This window comes from Dermacentor variabilis, chromosome 6, assembly GCF_050947875.1.
Source record: "Dermacentor variabilis isolate Ectoservices chromosome 6, ASM5094787v1, whole genome shotgun sequence".
Taxonomy (NCBI): Eukaryota; Metazoa; Arthropoda; class Arachnida; order Ixodida; family Ixodidae; genus Dermacentor; species Dermacentor variabilis.
The window spans coordinates 17,706,073-17,721,719 of NC_134573.1; the positions used below are offsets into that span (position 1 = coordinate 17,706,073).

Here is a 15,647-nt window from a genome sequence, read left to right on the forward strand (position 1 = left end):
TGGATTCCTTTACAGCAAGCATTTCCTCGCGTTTGTGCGCCTGAATCTAGCAGCTAGCGTGCAAACCTTACCTGAAGTTCCACTCCGTACGCGACTCGCTTCACTTGCGATTGACACGGTGCTAAAACTTCGCCGCCTAATTCTTGAACGGCGTACACGTATTCGGCACTGCATAATTTCTTGCCTTTACGCAGCGGGCCACCCCTGAAAAAATCTTCGGCGCCCGATATTCGCTGCAGGCCGTGAAACAACACAACCGAAAGTGGCGGGTCCAAATTGTAAACGTGCTTTCTGAAGCAGATGACCGAGCTTGGTACGACCCATTTTAGCACAGAGGGCGCTTTTCAGCACCTTTTTCGCAGCGCCCCCTGGGCATTGCAAGAGCCCCATTGCGTGCGTCATTGGGCGGCGCACGTCACGGTGCCGAGGAGGTGGCGCGTTGATGGCGTTTCGAGGCCTGCAAACAGTATAGTCCTTTGGTACTCCCACACGTAAGCAGTCTTAAGTGTCTGCCGAATTCTAAGTTTAGGAATTGCTGTCGCGCCAAGTGTTGTTGCGCAGAAACGCGGGAGCGCGCGCTCTGCGATTGACGTCACAGTGGGAGCGGCGGCGGCGGCGGTGCTGATCGGCGGCGAGCAATGGGGGAGCGTGCACGCTCTTGCAGCTCGTGGCAGCGCAAGTACGTCACTGCGGAAGAAGCGCATGCCTCGGCGCCTCAGTGAGGAGGTCGCCATAGTCACACACGTGTACATTGCGGCTCCTTATGTCTTCCAAAAAAGTATAGCCCCAATTGTATAATTTAGTGCATTACCAATATGTCTTACAAAGCAATGTAACCCCGATTGTATAACTTCATGTATTACGAAATGTGCAGCAGACTTTCGCATTCTTGTATTACAAGATTGCAACACTGGCCTTACCTTTCAAATTACGTATTTTGCTTTGTAAACCTAGTTGCTTTTGGCGCAGTGTATTATGTGCACAATACCTAGACTCCATTCCTCCTACAGCCTGTACTTCACATGTACCAGTCCACGCTGTAAACTGTAGGAAGGAACATGGGCTCGGTTGTCTTTGTAGGTTTTCAGAACAGGTGCTGAGGCCTCCTTCACTCAAGGGACATAAGCAATGGCGGTACGAGCTCTAGTGCACACTGCATGGGATGTCGCTGGCTTTCAAGAGCAATTTTCCACGGAAATAAGGAAACCTTTGGAGTATCCGCATCGGAAAGCTGCCCGCGTACTCTGAGCGTTCCTATTAAAGCAAGTTTTCCAGGCTCAAGATTTGCTTTAAGCAGGACCAGATCTGGATTTGACCCGCTGAGAGTACGAACGAGTGAGTAATTCGGAATTAGCATTCGTTCCGTAGAATATCACGTAGAGACTCCTGCGCATCTCATGCCACGCGTCCTCGAAATCGCACCGCCATTCCCTATGTCCCTTGAGTGAATGAGACACTCGCATATGTTCTGAAAACTTGTAAAGTCAATGTAGCCAAGGTGTCTGCCCGCTAGCTGAAGCATGAACTGGTAGGTGTGGAGGTACAAACGGAGGAGAGGTTTCAAGGCGTTGTAGACAGAACCCAATACGCAAATGCCGATTTATTTTAAATCGACAAAGGCATCAGTTTCGAAAGCGCTTGACGCACACGTTTGTGGTAGAAAAAAAGAATGAGAAATAAATTACAATTAAGAAAGTGTCGTTTCCGATGCACTTCCAGAGCAAGTGGTATCATCTTAATATGATAATTATTGGGTCAAAGCGACCGTGATTGCGAATGAAAGTGAGGAGGCATCGATGTGCCGACGTGCCAACGACGACGAAGTGCGTCAAGACAGCACGAGCGGACCGAGCACGTGAGGTTAGAAGATAAAGTCGTTGGTTCTTGCATTTCAACGTGGCCGCATCCTTTTCCTGCATCGCCACAGTGGTGACACCGGAACATGGAAAAACGCGTTCCAGAAGATTCCACCTGGCACCCAACTAGCACCGAGTAAGCCAAAACCCTGGTGCCATCTAATATTACGGTGTTTCTGCCCGAAGAAACCTGCGTGCGCTGCATCCTGCAAGCACCGTAGTGCTCCGAGTTCTGGCCTGGTAGCCCTACTCTCCAACTTTTCAAACTGGAGGCGTGTTTCTACCTCCAAGGCATCACTTCAAAACAGGACAAATATTACATAGTATTAGCCACGCTGCCTTCAGGGGCGGTATTCTGCAAGAGTCTACATTGTGGACAGGTCCATTGCTTATGTTGCTGAAGTTCTGATTGGCTGCGGCACCTGATTGCTGCGAACGCGCAGCACAGCTCCGCCAATCAGAACTTCCACAGCAGGCGAAATGGACATGTTCGCTAAGTGTACTCTTACAGAATACCTCCCAGTTCTGTGTTGCGATGTCCTGCCTCCTGGACTACAAGCATATGACGCGTTTCTGCAGTTCGTGTTAGGCCTAACAATAATGGCACTTCCCCGTAACTCTCTTGTTGCCGTACAACCTGGTCGCCCCCTACGCCCTGCCGTACTTCATCTCTGCCAGCCGCATCGCTCAAGGCCCCTTCTGCAGGATTTAACACTATGACGCCTATAGATTCACAGCTGACCGAAATATCAGCGCAGAACGTCTCCTTCCCCATAGTGCCCCTATCAACGCTGTGCGTGTCAGATGCGCCGACTGGCTGTCACACCGTGTCAAGAGTATTTCCAAGGCATCCTGATTTCGGCAAAGCTTAGTTCACCACCTGGTTTTAACGGACAAGTTGCCCCGACTTCGACAGATACGAACGCGCGCGCGAACATAACAGAACGCGCCGCCAACTTCCCGTCTCGTGCACGCGCAGCACCCCTGCTTATACGCGGTCACCTCGCTGCTCTGTTCGTGTCGCCCACTGCTACATGTTACAGCCGCCGTCTGTCGACTCCTGCAACGTTCTTTTTTGTTTTTCGCTTACGTAAATACCCTGGAAAATATCTACACAGATTCCACAGCCACCTTATTTCTACACAAGAAAAGTAGGAAGATACTGTTGCACTTCAGGGGCGATCCTACCGTCCTACTCTTTTCGAAGAATCCTGGTAGAAGGTCCTTTGTGCGCAAGCTGACTAACGCTGACCCTCGCAGAATAAGTCAGCCCTCTTTTCGACGAATCCTGGTAGAAGGCCTTTTGTGCGCAAGCTGACTGACGCTGACCCTCGCAGAAGAAGTCAGCCCTCTTTCCGAGGAATCCTGGTAGAAGGCCCTTTGTGCGCAAGCTGACTGACGCTGACCCTCGCAGAAGAAGTCAGCCCTCTTTCCGAGGAATCCTGGTAGAAGGCCCTTTGTGCGCAAGCTGACTGACGCTGACCCTCGCAGAAGAAGTCAGCCCTCTTTTCGACGAATCCTGGTAGAAGGTCCTTTTTGCGCAAGCTGACTGACGTTCACCCTCGCAGGAGAAGTCAATCCTCTTTTCGACGAATCCTGGGAGAAGGCCCTTTGTGCGCAAGCTGACTGACGTTGACCCTCGCAGGAGAAGTCAATCCTCTTTTCGACGAATCCTGGGAGAAGGTCGGGCGAAATTCCTGCCGCCACGTCGTGTCAGACGCCAACCCTAACCATACCTATGAAGAAAGGGGTCGGACAAGAAGACAATTTCTCCCATGCTATTCACAGCGTCCATAGAAGAAGTATTGAAGCTGTTAAACAGGGTAGGTTTACGAGTGAGGATCGATGGCGAATACCTCAGCAACATTCGGTTTGCCGATCACATTGTTCTATTAAGCAACACTGAGGATCAGTTACAACAAATGATCGAGGACCTTAACAGGGAGAGTGTAAGAGTGGAGCTGAAGATTAATATGCACAAGACAAAGATTATGATACATAACCGGGCAAGGGAACAAGAGTTCAAGATCGCAAGTAAGCCTCTAGAATCTGAAGAAGTATGTTTACCTAAGTCAGCTAGTCACAGGGAACCCTGACCATGAGAAGGAAATTCACAAAAGAATAAGAATGGGTTGGATCGCATACGGCAGACATCGGGAGCTCCTGACTGGGAGCTTACCGCTATAATTGAAAAGGAAATCGTACAATCAGTGCATTTTAACGGTGCTGACATATGGGGCAGAGACTTGGAGACTGACGAAGAAGCTTGAGAACAAATTAAGGACCGCACAAAGAGCGATGGAATGAAGAATGCTAGGCATAACTTTAAGAGACAGAAAGAGAGCGGTTTGGATCAGACAGAAGACGGGTATAGATGATATTCTAATAGACATCAAGAGGGAAAAAATAATGGCGCTGGGCAGGTCATGTAAGGCGCTGGTTAGATAACCGTTGGGCCATTACGGTGACAGAATGGGTACCAAGAGAAGGGAAGCGCAGTAGAGGACGCCAGAGGACTAGGTTGTGCGACGAAATTAGGAAATTTGCGAGTGCTAGTTGGGATCGGTTGGCACAGGGCAGGGGTAATTGGAGATCGCAGGGAGAGGCCTTCGTCCTGCAGTGGACATAAAGAGGCCGATGATGATGATGATGATGATGATGATGATGATGATGATGATGATGATAAAACCTGCATGCCCGTATTTACGGCGGCGCTGCTGCACTCAGAAGGTACCCCGTGATTCTGTCTCTGGCGGGAGGCTCTGTCGCGGAACCGATGGGCTGACGTGCCCACGAAGACGAAGGGCGCCAAGGAAGCGCGAGCGGAGTAAGCGCACGAGCAGAAAAAATGTAGTTGGTTCTTGAAATGCAGTCGCAGCTTTCTTTTCTGTCTGCAACGCCAGAAAAGAAACTGCATTTCGCGGTAGCATATCTAATCTCTTGCTATCGAAACTAAAAAAATACGCCCATTTGCAACGATGGCATTCTACGTAAGCTCGTCGTCTCGAGTAGTTTGTGTTGGGAACAAGACAACTGCGCAGAAGCTGGAACGTCTAATTCTTATAGAGTTGAAGTTTGTTCAAGTCTATTCACGAGTGTGGCGGTCTAGGCTAGCTGGAAGACATTTTAACAGCACCCGTCCTGTTACTCGTCTTGTCTTCATCAGCAATGGCGCCGTTATGGGTTAATATGTCTGTTTCCTAATAACACCTTTCGGTATAATTTTTTTATTGTGAAAGGAGAATAAGCAAGTACAAGCCATATGCAGGATTGAAATTGAATTACAATATTGTGTGAAAGTACGCAACCTAATGCTAGTACAAGACTCAAGATAGCAAAAAATTTAGCTGGTCAATCTTTATGGTTCAAATTCCTAGGACGTGTAAATTCAGGATAAACCGATTTGCAAGTTAATACGAGTAAAAAAGAGAAGATGACAACAATTTGGCTATTCAGCAGTTTATGGTTCAAATTACTAACACGAGTACATCTGGAAGACAACGATAGGCAAGTTCATGCAAGTGCAATACTGAAGACGGCAAGAATTTAGATATTCGGCTCCCTATGGTTCCAATTAATAAAACAAGTAGATTTGCAGAAAATGGTATTCAAGTTAATGCAAGTAAAAACTGTAGATTGCAAAAATGTAGCTATTCAGCTCCCCATGGTTCCAATTAATAGGACAAGTACATTTGGCATAAAACGTTATGAAAGTTAATGGAAGTAAAATATTGATGATGGCAAAATTTTAGCTATTCACTCCCCTATGGTTCATATTACAAGAACAAGTAAACTTCCCGGAAAACGGAATGCAAGTTTAAACAAGAAAAAGACTGCAGTTGGCAAAAATGTTGCTTTGCAATTCCTTATGCTTCGATTCTGATTCTGACGCTAAGGGTAATCTTGATCCTGATGTTCTGCGACAGATTTTACATACCGTCACAGAAATTAAGGCTTCCCAAACTGAACTTGAAATTGGTATGCTGGGCGTCCAAACACGACTGTCTCTCATTCAGAACACGCTTGCAAGACTGCAAAGAAAAAGTTGAAAAGTGTGAAACAACTGTTAGTGCGGTGCAAAGACAAGTCGCACATTTATACAGTAACATGGACGACTTAGAGAACAGAAGCCACCGGAACAATATTGTGATATATGGTTCTCCAGAAAGTAGCGATGAGGGCCCCGCATCTTCGAAGAAATATGTCGAGAACGGAATCTTGAACCGTTTGCCGAAAGTAAAAGTAAAGACTGTGCAGCGCGTCCATCGCGTTGGCAAAAGATTCGCTAATCGACATCGACCCGTCGTACTGGGTTTTTTTTTTGTTATTTTGCCGAATAAATGAAAGTTCTGCGCAACTGTTTGAAGCTCAAAGGCATGCATACTTATCGGTGTCGGAGGATTTTGCATTTGCAGTTCGTGAAACGCGCAGGAAGGTACGGGAGTCCTCAAAACCAAATCGAGCACGCGGTGATAGGCTTGTGCTTCTTTTCAATAAGCTGAAAATAAATGACAGGCTGTACGCATGGGATAAGCACGAGGAAAAGAGGATACCTCTTAAACAGGCACGTTCTGAGATTACTGGTCACGAGGGTGATAGTTGAAATGCATCATGCCAAGAAAGTACACCGTCGTTTTATTTATTGTGTTTCAACGCTCGAAGCATAGTGAACAAAACAGATAAACTAGAGGAGATTTTATTGGCTTACAAGCCTGACGTTTCAGTGATTGCAGAAGCGTGGCTTCATCCCTATATCCATGATTCATAAAAAATTCCAGAAGACTATAGCCTAATTCGCAAAGATCGTGATAGCCGTGGAGGCGGAGTGGCCATCGCTATGGTCTAAAGTTCCAAGAGGAAAAGGTATACCTAACCACGAGAGTCTCTGGTGCACTGTCACCATTTCGAACCACTGCTCTACTAATAGGTGGAGTATACAGACGCCCTGGGGCACCTGAAACTTACCTTACGGAATTACACAACTACCTCCTCGAGAAAATGCATGATCGAACGAAGCTAGTACTTGTTGGCGACTTCGACTTGGCAGGAATTGACTGGGATAACCTGACCGCCCGTAACAGAGAAGTAAACAGCTGCGAACGACTTTTTCATACTGGTTTTCTTTTTCACAACGTGTAACGTAAGCGACACACGTCCAAGGGCTCCTTTCTAATATTTTAGACCTTGCTTTGATTTCCTGCACAGTAGATACTGAAGTTAAGGTGGAAGATGGAATATCTCACCATAAATTGATTCTAATTCATTTTCCCAATCTTAGCCTGGCAAAAAGTAACACTGGAAATTCACATATATTTCTGAGAGATTATTGCAGAGCAAACGATGAAAGCCTTATTGATTACCTGGAAATGAATTTAGACAATTTTTACGCTTAACCTTCCGATGATGTCGAGAAGTTATGGCTAAAATGTAAAGCGGCAATTTTTGACTGTGAAAAAACTTATATTCCTACGAAACGTAAGTGGACAAGACGAAGAAATCTTTGGATAACGCGAGAAATTATTCATATGAAACGGAGGCTGAAAAGAATTCGGAAGCGTAAATGCGATCAATTACCACGAATTTAAAAGTTTGTTACGGCAAGCAGGAAATAACTTCTTTTCACACACTTTAACAAATTTCATGACAAAGCAACCGAATAAATTTTGGCGTTACCTTGCTAAACCGGACAGTCCAATCCGTAAGATGGAAATCAATAGCACCGTTACTGAAGATACGCACACAATAGTTAACTCATTCAATTCTTTTTTCCAATCCGTATTCACCCAAGCATGCCCAGTCCAAGTATCACTTGTTCAACGTGACTCGGCTATGCCGGAAATCGAGATAATCGAACAAGGTATCTTGAACCTGCTTCTACAATTAGATGTTAAAGAATCCCTGGGCCCAGATAAAATCCCAAATACGTTTCTTACGCGTGATGCAGAACAACTTACCCCCTTTCTGCATAAAATATTTACGCTTTCACTGAAAAGTGGTGCAGTTCCGACAGACTGGCTTCGCGCTAGAATAATCCCAATTCGCAAAAGTGGTAACAAACTTTTTGTGGAAACGTATTGACCCATATCACTAACTACTTGTTGCAAATTGATGGAGCATATCCTCAACAAAGTCATCATGGACTACCTAGAGTCTAACAATATACTGCACCCTAAACAGCACGGCTTCCGTAGAGGGCTGTCCACGGTAACACAACTTGCGGAAATAACTCGTGACTTCGCTGGCATAATTGATTCTAAACTTGAAGCTGACGCAATACTCATAGACACTGCGAAACCATTCGGTCGCGTACCTCATTCTAAATTAATAGCCAAGCTTGAATCGATTGGCATTAATAGCAAAGTAATAGGATGGATTCATAGTAAAATATCTAGCTCGCACAATTGACAAGGCCCCAGTGAAGGGAGACACATGAGCGCTTACTCTCAACTATTTTATTTTCGGAAAGATACAGAACGTAAATACCCCAGCTATCAGCGCCGAGCAACAAGAGTTGTCAGTATAAACAGAAACAGATTAAAAACAGTTTAAAAAGGTTCAACCAGTATTTAAAAAAGCGAATTCATTTTCAGTGATTACAACCGATGGTTGGCGCGATGGTTGGTAATAAAAATAGTAAAGGGCGTACAACCCACAGGTTCAAGGAACAGGCTTAGCACGAACAAAAAGCGCCTTGCAGTTGTACCTAACGTCCATTATTTTCCCCATGGGCTAAAGAATGTTGCCAGCAGGTATGGCGTCGAGTGGTTTTCAGCGCTCCTAACAAGGCACAAGAACTGTGCCAAGCTATTTCCAATAAGTTAGATAATATGGTAAAAAAATACAGCTGCGGCCTAAAAGACGATCGAAAATTCACAAAATGCAGAACAGGTGTTGTGTACCGGCTTCCGTTGACCTGTGGCAACATGTACATAGGACAAACCTGTCGGTGCATAAACACCCGTCTAAAAGAACATACGTTCTCTCGGTAAAGAAAACCATTCGCACTTGTCGAACCACAGTAATCTATGTCATTGTGATCCGGTATTTTTTAACACTGACATTTTGTTTTCAGATAAAAATGAACTAACACGTGAAATCACAGAAGCATTTCATATCAAAAAGTGCGCTGAAAAATGCATAAGCCAACCATCGGTTGTAATCACTGAAAATGAATTCGCTTTTTTAAATACTGGTTGGACCTTTTTAAACTGTTTTTAATCTGTTTCTGTTTATAGTGATAACTCTTGTTGCACATGCTCGGCGGTGATAGCTGGGGTATATATGTTCTGTATGTTTCCGAAAATAAAATAGCTGTGAGTAAGCGCTCATGTGTCTCCCTTCACTGTGGCCTTGTCAATTGTGCGCGCTAAATATTTTACCATGAATTCGTACCAACTCGCCCAACTATCAGTTCTGCTGCAGTAATAGGATGGATTTCGGCTTACCTTGCAAATCGTACCCAGTATGTAAGTTTATACAATGTAGATTCTGACTGCCTAAGCGTTTTGTCCGGTATACCCCAAGGGTCTGTTTCAGGGCCAACATTGTTTCTTATATACGTTAACCACATCTCTTCTTGTGCAGAACCAGGTGTAACATTGAGTCTTTTCGCAGAGGATTGTGTCATTTATACTGCAATTCACAGTACTGACGACCAACTAAAGCTTAATTATGATTTACAAAACATTGCCCAATGTTGCAATACGTCGGGGATGGAAATACATGTCTCTAAAGCAGCGTTCAACAGCTTAACCAAGAAAAAAACGCCCTTTATCATTTACGTATAATCTTAAAGGCTTGAATATTACGCAAGTCGACAAAGTAAAATACTTGGGTGTCACATTCTCGCAAGACTTAAAATGGGATAGGCACATCACCGATACATGCGCCAAGGCATTCAAGCAATTAGTGTTTCTACGCAGAAGACTGAGTAAAGCATCTCAGGCCATACAATTAACTACCTATAAAACTCTGGTCCGACCTATGTTAGAATGCGGAAGCACAGTGTGGGACCCACATCAAAGGTACCTTCGCGATAAACTTGAAAGATTACAGAATAGGGCTCTTAGGTTTATCTATTCAAAGTATTCTTGGCACGACAGTGCGATGGACAAGCGCATTTGGCAACTCTTTCCTGCCGGCGTCATGTTGCATCTATGACGTTTTTTCATCTCCTCTTTAACGGACACACCAAAATCAGAAAAGACGACTATATTCATCCGCCTGGTCGTCGGTCTAGTAGGACAAACCACGATAAGTGCATCCGGCCATTTAATACGCATTGCAATACATTTAAGTTTTCCTACTTCCCTCGCGCTGTGAACGCTTGGAATGCGCTACCAAGCGAAGCTGTAAATAATCCAAATTTAGATCAGTTTTGTTCTCTAGTGGAGCAGCTAATGGACCCTGTAATGGCCTGTTGTTAAACGCCGGAAAGTATCTTGTAGTGTTGTATTGTTTTCGTTTGTACATTTTTCTCATGTATAGCATACGATCTATAATGCTAGATTTTCTCTTCTAGTGTACGCGAAGCATAACCATGTAGGTAATATATTGATGCACTTGTTGTTGAAAAGTGTTCTGATCTACCTCATGTTTTCCTGTTGTCTTTTGGGGAATTTGTTGTACCTTATCACATGCCTATGAGCCCAGCAGCGACGTCATCACTAGCGGTACTGTGAAGACCGACATACTGCTCTCGCATATTGAAACAAACAATGGTTTTCAAGAATAGACTTGTGTGAAGGATATTGGCAAGGACCTTTAAAGAAAGATACAAAGAAATTCAAAGCATTAGCTACACCGTTTGAAAGTCCCTTCTGGTGTGCCTCAAGGGGTTGTATTAGGCCTTTCTTGTTCCTTGTTTATATTCACGATATCGTTAACACAGTTGTTCCTGGCGTAGAGATTCGTTTGCTTGCGGATGATTGCGTGCTGTATCGTGACATTACATGTTCTAATCCCCAGCATGACCTACATAACTTTTTAACTAACATCCCAGCATGGTGTTAGGAAAAGGGTGTAGTTCTAAACAAAGACAAAACGAACTTCCCTCGCGTATCAGGCAAAAAACTTCTTTTCGATCACAGGTATCACCTTGGACAATCACCCTTACATGAAGTCTGCAGTTTGCAATTCATAGGTGTAACAATAACTAACAATTTCTCCTGGAATTCACATTTTGAAAATATCAGCTTGTCTGCCTTTTGAAAAATATATCTTTTATGGAATAAACTTTGGACAGCCCCCACTCAGGTTAAACTATTGGCTTATATTTTATTAATCAGGCCTAAGGTCGAGTATGCATTCATGTTGTGGGATCCATATACTAAACCAATATTAAAGAAATTGAAAGAATTCAAGGAAAAGCCGTAAGGTTTATTTATTCAAAATTTTCACCGTACGATTCACCGTCTGAGCTAATGAAAAATAGCAGTATCCAACTTCTTGAAACAAGAAGAAAAAGTATGCGTCGAGAATCTCTATTTGCTCATAAATACAATATTGGCGCTGGATCCTGCACCCTATGTATCGTTTCTAACCACAGGCCGCACGAGTCACGATCAACCCGGTTCACTAACTCCTTACTTTGCTCTCACTGACACATTGAAAATTTTCTTTTTCCCGTGTAGCATTAGAGAATGGAATTTGACGACACAATAACTGACAATGCATTGTGATGCTGCGTGTTTTGTTGTTTTCACTTGCTACCTATGAACCTATGTTATAAATTTATGTATTTGACCTGCTTGGATGTGTAACATAATCTGCGGTATGAAATAAATAAAAATAATATAGAAAAAGATATGAATATAATCGGCTCCCGTTCGGATGCAAAAACTCGGGCGCATGGTTTCAGAAGATGATGAGTGGTGTACTGGAGGATTTCCTTGGGAAGTTCTGTAATCTATACGCGGACTTCCCCATCCCCTTCCCTTACGTATAGTAGCAGGCCAGATGCTCCATTTTCCGGCCGACCTCTCCACATTTTCCAGTCATTAAACTACTTCTCTCTCTATACGTGGACAACCTTCTAGTCTATTAAATGACCGGAAGCAACCACGTGACTCACCTTTCAGCAGTACTATAGCCACTCAGGGATGTACATCTGAAAATCAACGTCAGTAAAAGTGAATTCTTTGTCAGGCCGTGGTATTTCACGACAGATGCTTTGATGGAAAAAGCCAAGCGTACCAAGTAACAAGGTTTGCTGCAGATCAGGTCTCTTTGAAAGCCTCACGACATTCATTACCTGCGGTTGTTTTTAGGCCTCGTTGGTCAATTTGGAGCATATACGAAGAGCTATACCAAGAAGACAAATTGCCTAACAGCCTTAACTCAGAAAGGCACTTGATTTGTGTGGTCTGACGAATGCGTGCACCCTGAGTGGGAACTAGTTACCATCGTCTCAACTGGCCCTGTACTAATACTTTCAGATCACTTTACCTTTTCAGCTATACACTGACGCTTCACACTATGAAACTGGGTCTCTTCTTTACCAGAGAGATGCCAAGGAACCTGCGACCAGACAACTACGAGGAATAGAATATTTTAGTGTGAAAGCACTGCTTGGCTCATAGGGCGTGTTGCCGGTGTCAGGGGGTGGTGGTACACACAATGGTAGAAAGGCTAAAATGTAGGTATAATATGTATGACAGCGATGTAGGATATAGAAGAAGGTCATTATATCGAAGGCAGTCGTGTAGATATCATATCAAGCTTTTCTGGACACGTGCCAACTAGCGCGTCAAGCGGCTGCGGCACGAAGCTAGCAGATTTTCAATTGAACGAGCGGGTTTTTCGGGAATAACAAAAGCTGCAGGTCGATAATTGAAAAAGGCAGGTGACAGACATATTCTAGAAGGCGATCCACACGAGTTAAACGCAGTGATCACTTTCTGGCAAGCAAGAGTATTGTTCAACAGAGTGGTGAAAGATTGAGCAATGAAAGCCTATGGAAACAACAAAAATTCCTACTCGATTTTCGAGACAAAAACGGTAGCTGTGAAAAAACTACGGCGTCAATCGTAAACGTCATAGCAGCCTACGTGGTTCGGAGACTCAGCAGTCAATCGATGCCCATCTCGCCTCTCTACAAATGGAGTAACACTATTCCCAGAAGAGATTTCTGACCCGCCGTCGTGCAAGTTCACGTGAATCCCGCGCACCTATCGTTCCGCGTCACACTGGCAGCGGTTTCACGCAGTGTTACATGCCTTTTTATTTTTCGAACGCCGTGCATGACTGAATTCAACAGTGTTCCACCAGATTGCTTTAGCGCATTTACAGCCGAACATATTATTGCGTCCCACCCGAAATTCTGAATACTGGCACATCCTCCGAACACGAACGAATTACGGACTCCAAATGTTAAAATTTATCGTTCCACACGTACTCAATCTGTTCAAGCTTACAGAAGATCACTTACGTGTCCTTTCAGGAAGGAAGCTATTCAACATGTTCACATAGCCCGCTACAAGCCTAGAAAAATTATATTGAAAGAAAGCACTCCTTTCTGTTTACAGTATGTCTTATTGTTATGTTACCGTGCAATATTTGTCTTTTCCGTCCCTGGTATCGCTATTTTGTGCGTGAATGATTGATGTACTTGTAGTCACCCAAGGGCGCATATGATTATGTCTACATGACAATTATCGCACAAGATTTATTTATTTATTTTGTGTATTGTATTTTATTTATTTATTTTGTTTATTTTTTTTGTTTATTTTATTTTATTTTTGTTATACGTTACCACTGCATGAAGTTTGCTGTATTGTCGTTCTGATGCCATGTACGGATGGAAGATGGGGCTAATCAAGCTGCATCAGCGCAGCGTTTTTCCCGCTTTCCCCGCCAAAGCTGTTCTGTGTAAATACACTTACTGTTGCTGGTGGCAATAAACTTCGACTTCAAATTCATAAAAGAATAAAAATGTGTTGTATCGCATACGGCAGACATTGTCAGCTCTTGACTGGAAGCTTACCAGTAACATTGAAAAGGAAGATGTACACTTAGTGCATTTTACCACTGCTGATATATGGGGCGGAGACTTGAAGACTGACAAAGAAGCTTGCAAGAACAAGTTAAGGACCGCGCGCAGAGCGATGGAACGAAAATCGCTAGGAATAATGTTCAGAGATAGAAAGAGAGCGGTTTGGATCAGAGAGCAAACGGTTATAGACGATATTCGAATTCAAGTCAAGATATTCAAGTCAAGAGAAAAAGATGGAATTGGGCAGGTCATATAATGCCTCGGTTAGATAACTGTTCGACCATTAGGGTTACAGAATGGATACAATGAGAACGGAAACGCAGTCGAGGAAGGCAGAAGACTAGGTGGAGCGATAAAATTAGGAAATTCGCGGGCGCTAGATGGAATCGGCTGGTGGAGAACAGGGGCGATTGGAGAAGCCTTCGTCTTACAGTGGACATAAAACAGTTTGATGATGATCATGATGATGATTGAATAAACCGCATATTGTGTTAATTGAAATGCAGAAATTTCTTTTAAAATCTCAGGGTGATATGGTTCTTGCAAGTAGCATGGTATTTCATTACTTTTAAAGGTAGTAATCGCAGCTGATATCGTTACATGATTTTACACACTAATATATATGATCACAAACTTTTCATTTCATTTCATTTCATTTCATTTTTATTTCCTTAAAGACCCCCTGTAGGGGGTTTTACATAAGGGGTGGGGTTAACGTGAGAAAGTAAAACATTTTTTTTTTCATGATGACAGGTGGGATGTAACTTTTTCTAGGAAGGTTGATGGACAGGTGATAGCTGCAATTTGATGGGGAAGGTCGTTCCAGTCGCTTGCTGTTCGGAGGAAGAATGACTTGGAAAATGTAGTCGTACGGGCACGTTGGCGTGAGACTTTCAGCGGATGACCAATTCGGCGAGACGTGCGTGATGGCGGTGCGCAGATGTATGGCTGCTGTTTGAGCTGGGAATAATAAAATTTGTGAAAGAGGCACAGGCTAGAAATACGGCGACGGAGGGAAAGACTGCATAATTGGGACTGTAGCTTGAGAGATGAAACACTAATATAGGATGAGTATGAACGGTGAATGAAACGGGCGGCTCTGTTTTGAACAGCTTCTAAGGAGTCGATGAGGTAAGCTTGCTGTGGATTCCAGATGGCGGATGCATACTCAAGTTTTGGCCTGATTAATGATTTATAAGCAAGTAGCTTTACATTTTGAGGGGCGTCGTGAAGATGACGTTTAAGAAAGCCTAGTTTTTTATTCGCAGATGATATTACCTTTGTTACGTGCTCGCGCCATGATAAGTCATTGCTGATAGTGATACCGAGGTAAGTATAGGACGGAACGAGTTCGACAGGAGAATCGGAAATCTTGTAAGTAAATAAATGCGGGTTGTGACGACGATGGAAAGACATGAGTTCGCACTTATTGGGATTAAGCGTCATCAACCAGTGATTGCACCATGATTGAATGCGGTTAAGATTGTCCAGAAGGGATTCTTGATCAGCTGCATTAGTAATTGGGGCATAAATAACGCAATCGTCGGCGAACAGACGGACGTGGCATGATAAATTTTGTGGCAGATCATTAATATAAATTAAGAATAAGAGGGGGCCAACGACAGTTCCCTGAGGAACGCCCGATGTTACTGGTAGACGGTTAGAAGAGTAGTTGTTAATAGTAACAGACTGTGAACGATGTGTGAGGAATTCTTTTAACCATGCAATAATTTCTCGATGCAAGTTTAGTCTGGAAAGTTTTAAGAGTAGACGTTGATGAGGTACCTTATCGAATGCTT

The 15,647-nt window shown here is 43.8% G+C and overlaps 1 protein-coding gene across 9 annotated transcripts in view; it reads right to left on the reverse strand.

The window, feature by feature from the left end:
- LOC142584667 (solute carrier family 41 member 1-like) overlaps window positions 1-15,647 on the reverse strand; it is a 590,717-nt gene that overhangs the window by 405,844 nt on the left and 169,226 nt on the right. Inside the window, exon 1 of one of the 9 annotated variants that reach the window (XM_075694833.1) lies at window positions 5,794-5,817. The exons of 6 other annotated variants lie outside the window; for them this stretch is intronic. The gene's annotated coding sequence lies outside the window, so the exon portion shown is untranslated. Of the gene's footprint in view, window positions 1-5,793; window positions 5,818-15,647 lie in introns of those variants that run through there. 2 more of the 9 variants (XM_075694830.1, XM_075694831.1) reach the window with 2 other exon arrangements.